Here is a 6,321-nt window from a genome sequence, read left to right as displayed (position 1 = left end):
TTAAAAGCATTTCCCCAGCACTGACCCTGGAATAGCTGCATTATTTAAAACAAAAATTGCTCCATTTATATTTTAAATAATAAAGAACTTACATTTCTATAGTGCCTTCACAACCAAAGCGTGGTGTCCCAAAGCGCATTTCAACCAATGAAGTATTTTTGAAGTGTAGTCACTGTTGCAATGTACGAAAAATGCCAGCCAATTTCTCGCACAGCAAGGTCCCACAAACAGTAATGAGATAATGACCAGATAATCTTTTAATGTGAGAATAGCTCAAATTCCAGGTTCTTCCTGACTTGGAGGCAAAAGTTCAGCCAACTGAACCAAGCTGACACCTAATTAGCTTCTACTTTTACCAGGAATGCACAATAATTGCATCTTGCAGGCTTAAAGGAACATACTAATCTATGCACATTCAAATAATACATTGTGTAATATTCCTTATAAAATACCTTAATCCTCTAATGTACCATTTGCAATGGCTCGGACAATCCAGTAGCATTATGAAATTGTATACCCTGGGAATATTGGCACCTAGGTTATAAAGGATACCTTTATAAAAATGTGATCAAGAGAATTTCTTTCAACTTTTTATTGAAAAGGTTCAGGTCACACTTGGACTATGCCACAAATGTTTCTTTTAACATATCTATTAATATAGTAAAAATCTTATGTCTTCGGCTATTTCCTGTGTACAAAATCTTACTTCCTGTTCTATTTTTGTCAGACTTTTGTGTCAACCTCCTCCATTATAAATTCCTATGTCCATGTTTATATTGGAAACTGCCCATGTGAACTTGTCATGCTGCAATTACACCCTCCTGCCAGAAGTGGAACTACAGCACACAGTTTTACACCAACCTGTTCCTCAGCCTGTAGTGCAGAGAAGCTCCTTTACTCCAATTCTATTTCCCAAATTGCCCTCAGTTTTGCTGTTTTAACTATAAATAATATTACATAGAATTTACAACACAGGAACAGGCCATTCGGCCTAGTTGGTCTATGCCGGTGTTTTTATGCTCCACATGAGCCTCCTCCTACCCACTTTGTCTAACCCCATCAGGATACCCTTCTATTCCTTTCTCCCTCATATACTTATCTAGCTTCCCCTTAAATACATCTCTGCTATTCGCCTCAATGACTCCATGTGGCAGTAAATTCCACAATCTAGGATCAGGAGTAGGCCATTCAGCCCTTTGTGCCTGTTCTGCCAAACCATTCTCTGGATGTAAGAATATGGTTTAAAACTAGGAATAAGAGGAATCACTGCTGGATCTAGTAATGGGAAATGAACCAGAGCAGATAAGAAAAGTAAGAGTTGGGGAACATCTAGGCAATTGTGATCATATTATAAGGTTTAAAATAATAATTGAGAAAGACAAGTAAGACAAAGACCATAGTAATAGATTGGAAAACTAATTTTGAGCGGATGAGAATGAAACTAAGGAAGTTAAATTGAAAAAATACTTTGACAGACAAAGAGATAGAATAGCAGTAGGAAATATTTAAAACGATGATCAATAGAGTTCAGGAGAAATATATTCCTCTTAAAAAGCAAGAACAAACTAGCCAATAATGAAACACCATGGGTGAAAAAAGAGATAAAAGTAAAATTGAAACTAGATCAAAGACATATTCTATGTACATAGGCAGTAAAAGAGAGGATGACAAAAGGGAATATGAAGAGGTCAGGAAAGAAGTAAAAAAAAACAATTAGGAAGGCAAAGAGAAACTACAAAATTAAATTATCAAGGAATATAAAAAGAAATAGTAAAGTATTCTAGAGGTACATAAATAACAAAAGAAAAATCAGACTAAGAGATACACAAGATAAACTCACAGGTAATGATAGCGAAATGGCAGAAATATTGAATAACTATTTTGCCTCAGTATTTACCAGGGAGGTTAACAAGCTGGGCATGGCATTAGAATAAGAGATTTAAAAAGACATTAAAACATTTAAGATAGAAAGGGGGGAGATAATTGATAAACTAATGAAACTTAGAGAGGATAAAACCCCTGGTCCGGATGGATTGCATCCACGAATATTAAAAGAAGTTAAGGAGGAGATAGAAGCGGCACTATTACATATATATAAAAATTCACTAGAAAAGGGAATAGTGCCAGAGGACTGGTGGACAGCTGATGTGATTCTTATATTTAAAAAGGGAGATAGAACAAGTCCAGGGAACAATAGACCAGTTGGCTTAATGTCGGTGGTAGGAAAGGTAATGGAATCTTTACTCAAAGATGTAATAGAAAAACATCTAGAAACCGAAAATACAATGGGGCAGAAATCGCTCGGAGCAGTGAACCAACACTGCTCGCCGCTCCATAGATTTACACAAACCCACTAACTTACTGCACTCTTTTCTTCAGGCACCTCCTCGAATAGGAAGCGGAGAAGAGCCCGGCGTCAGTTCAGGCGAAGCTCGGACCCTGGGAGAAGCGAGAGGATTGATCTCTTCCCACGACCGATCAGATCGCGGCATTTTTGACACGTTGCATTAACCGTCGCTGCGGACTTGGCGTTAAACCAGGAAGTGGAGGGTACAACATTTTACATCAATATAAAAACAGTTATAGTCAGCGAAAGAAAGAGAGGGTGAGAAATAATTGAATTAAATAAAAGAGACAGAAGGGAAAAGTAAAACAAAATGTAAATTTTTAATATTTAAAATTTTTTTTAAAAAAAACTATTAAAGTAAGAAGTAACGAGACTCCACATTTTTAAAAGTTAATTTTTAGTTGTTTGGCAGTTTAGACCTGTATTTTTAAGCGTGCCTATTTGATGGCATGATTAGCCAGCTGGGCAGATAAGCAAGTTTGCACTTTTTCAATGATTGCAGCCGGGGATATACCTTTAATTCGAAGCTGACCGATCGCCGGCGGACCAGCAGGAGCAATTTCCAGATTTCCGGGTTTCATTGCGCATGTGCGATTGCTGGAACTTGCTCCTCCATTTCGCCACTAGCAACAGAGAGCGCAGTTGAGCTCTCCGTCATTTCGTGAGCAATTTCTGCCCCAACAAAGAATAGTCAGCATGGATTTTAGAAGGGAAAGGCATGCTTGACTGACATTTTTTAAAATTCATTCATGGGATGTGGGCATCACTAGCAAGGCCAGCATTTATTGCCCATCCCTAATTGCCCTTGAGAAGGTGGTGGTGAGCCGCCTTCTTGAACCGCTGCAGTCCACGTGGTGAAGGTTCTCCCACAGTGCTGTTAGGAAGGGAGTTCCAAGATTTTGACCCAACGACGATGAAGGAACGGCGATATATTTACAAGTCGGGATGGAGAGTGACTTGGAGGGGAACGTGCAGGCAGTGTTGTTCCCGTGCGCCTGCTGCCCTTGTCCTTCTAGGTGGTAGAGGTCGCAGGTTTGGGAGGTGCTGTCGAAGAAGCCTTGGCGAGTTGCTGCAGTGCATCCTGTGGACACACTGCAGCCACGGTGTGCTGGTGGTGAAGGGAGTGAATGTTTAGGGTGGTGGATGGGGTGCCAATCAAGTGGGCTGCTTTGTCTTGGATGGTGTTGAGCTTCTTGAGTGTTGTTGGAGCTGCACTCATTCAGGCAAGTGGAGAGTATTCCATCACACTCCTGATTTGTGCCTTGTAGATGGTGGAAAGGCTTTGGGGAGTCAGGAGGTGAGTAACTCGCCGCAGAATACCCAGCCTCTGACCTGTTCTTGTAGCCACAGTATTTATGTGGCTGGTCCAGTTTAGTTTCTGGTCAATGGTGACCCCCAGGATGTTGATGGTAGGGGATTCAGCAATGGTAATGCCATTGAATGTCAAGGGAGGTGGTTAGACTCTCTGTTGTTGGAGATGGTCATTGCCTGGCACTTGTGTGGCACGAATGTTACTTGCCACTTATCAGCCCAAGCCTGGATGGTGTTCAGGTCTTGCTGTGTGTGGGCATTATATATGGGGTTGTGAATGGTACTGAACACTGTGCAATCATCAGCAAACATCCCCACTTCTGACCCTGTGATGGAGGGAAAGTCATTGATGAAGCAGCTGAAGATGGTTGGGCCTAGGACACTGCCCTGAGAAACTCCTGCAGTGACATCCTGGGGCTGAGATGATTGGACTCCAACAACCACTAACATCTTCCTTTGTGCTCGGTGTGACTCCAGCCACTGGAGAGTTTTCCCCCTGATTCCCATTGACTTCAATTTTACTAGGGCTCCTTGTTGCCACACTCAGTCAAATGCTACCTTGATGTCAATTCAGTTCTTTTGTCCGAGGCTGTAATGATGTCTGGAGCCGAATGGTTCTGGCGGAACCCAAACTGAGAAAAGGTGAGCAGGTTATTGGTAAGTGCCGCTTGATAGAACCTTTTATAGAACCTTGGTTAGACCACACTTGAATTACTGTGCACTCTCAACGACACTATTGAATTCTTTGAAGAAGTAACAGAAAGAGTAGACTAGAGCAATGTAGATGATCTAATATATTTGGATTTTCAAAAGGCCTTCGATAAGGTACTTCATTGTAGACTCATGACTAAGGTCAGAGCATGTGGAGTCAGGGGACCTGTAGCAGAATGGATAGCAAGTTGGCTACAAAACAGAAAACAGAGAGTAGGGGTTAAGGGTACTTCCTCAGACTAGCAAAAGTTGGGAAGTGGTGTTCCACAGGGATCGGTGCTGGTACCACTGTTGTTCAAAATTTACATTAACGATTTGGATTCGGGAATCAGAATTACAATTTAAAAATTTGCGGACGACACCAAATTGGGGGGTGTAGTTAATTCAAAGGAAGAATGCGACAAAATGCAAGAGGACATTAATAAACGTGCAGAATGGGCGTGTAATTGGAAAATGAATTTCAATATAGATAAGTGTGAGGTTGTGCATTTTGGTAGGAAGAATAAGGAGGCCACATACTGCTTGGATAATAAGAGTCTAAACTGGATAGAGGAGCAAAGGGATCTGGGGTACAGATACACAGATCACTAAAAGTAGCGACGCTGGTTATTAAGACCATAAAAAAGGCAAATCAAGCACTAGGGTTCATTTCTAGAGGGATAGAATTGAAAAGCAGAGAAGTTATGTTAAACTGGTTAGACCACACTTGGAGTACTGTGCACAGTTCTGGTTTCCACATTATAGAAAGAATATAGATGCATTGGAGAGAGGGCAAAAAAGATTCACAAGGAAGATACCAGAACTTAAAGGATATACTTAGCAGGAAAGGCTGAACAGGTTGCGACTCTTCTCTAGAAAAGAGAAGGCTGAGGGCTGACCTGATTGAGGTCTTTAAGGTAATGAAAGGGTTTGATAGGGTCGATGTTGAGAAAATGTTTCCACTTGTGGGGGAGTAGCAGTCATAAAAATAAAATAGTCACTCATAAATCCAATAGGGAATTCAGGAAAACTTCTTTACCCAAAGTGTGGTAAGAATGTGAAACTCGCTACCACAGGAGTAGTTGATGCAAATAGCATAGATGCATTTAAGGGGAAATTAGATAAGCACATGAAGAAAAGGGAATAGAAGGGAATGCTGATAGGGGTAGATGAAGTGGGGAGGGAGGAGGCTCAAATGGAGCATAAACGCCAGCATAGACCAGTTGGGCTGAATGGCCTGTTTCTGTACTGTAGTTTCGATGTAACTCAATGTAACTCGATTAATAGTTAAATATCCCATCTCACATTGCTCCCAAGCATCTTAGCAAGAGGGCGGATGTTAAAGGGGAGGGGCAAAGTTCAGCATCTCTGTGAGAACAAGGACAGCTCGCACAGCAGAACATCAGGGAGGCCTTAGAATAGACAACATTAACGTCAGAAGGTGGTTTACACCAAAACAAGAGAAGTGATTGCTAAGAAACCGACATTGGTGGGGCTGTGCAAGGCTGAATCAGGGGGCTGTACTCAGATAAGAAAGGCTACACATTCCTCAAAGGAACAAACAGCTTGTAATCAGAGATGAAGGGTTGAGATCATTAATTACGCAGTGTAGAACAGCTCATTTGGGTTGCTAACGTGGTGTCAGCCTGACGGTGTAATTTACAACCAGAAGGTAAGATCAGAGATGCTTACGTACAGAACAACGTAGCCGAATAGTATAAAGATGGGACATACTCCGTCCCAAAGGTTGGAGCTCTCGAGAGGACAGTCGCAAGTCTACCGACCCAGGCCGCCACGGAGGTCAGATCTGATCAATCTGAGTCCACGATTAATTGCTTGTCATTTAATGTAATCTGAAGACAGTTATATAACTATAATACTGTTGTGAGTTAAAGCTTGTTGTCTCGGGCCAGAATCAAGTGGAAGTTAATGTTGAAGGACTAACAACCCTTTTGTTGCAACAGTAAAGAAAA

Source organism: Heptranchias perlo, chromosome 11, assembly GCF_035084215.1.
Source record: "Heptranchias perlo isolate sHepPer1 chromosome 11, sHepPer1.hap1, whole genome shotgun sequence".
Classification (NCBI taxonomy): domain Eukaryota; kingdom Metazoa; phylum Chordata; class Chondrichthyes; order Hexanchiformes; family Hexanchidae; genus Heptranchias; species Heptranchias perlo.
The sequence above is the reverse complement of the archived record's forward strand: the minus strand, read 5'-3'. Positions refer to the sequence as shown.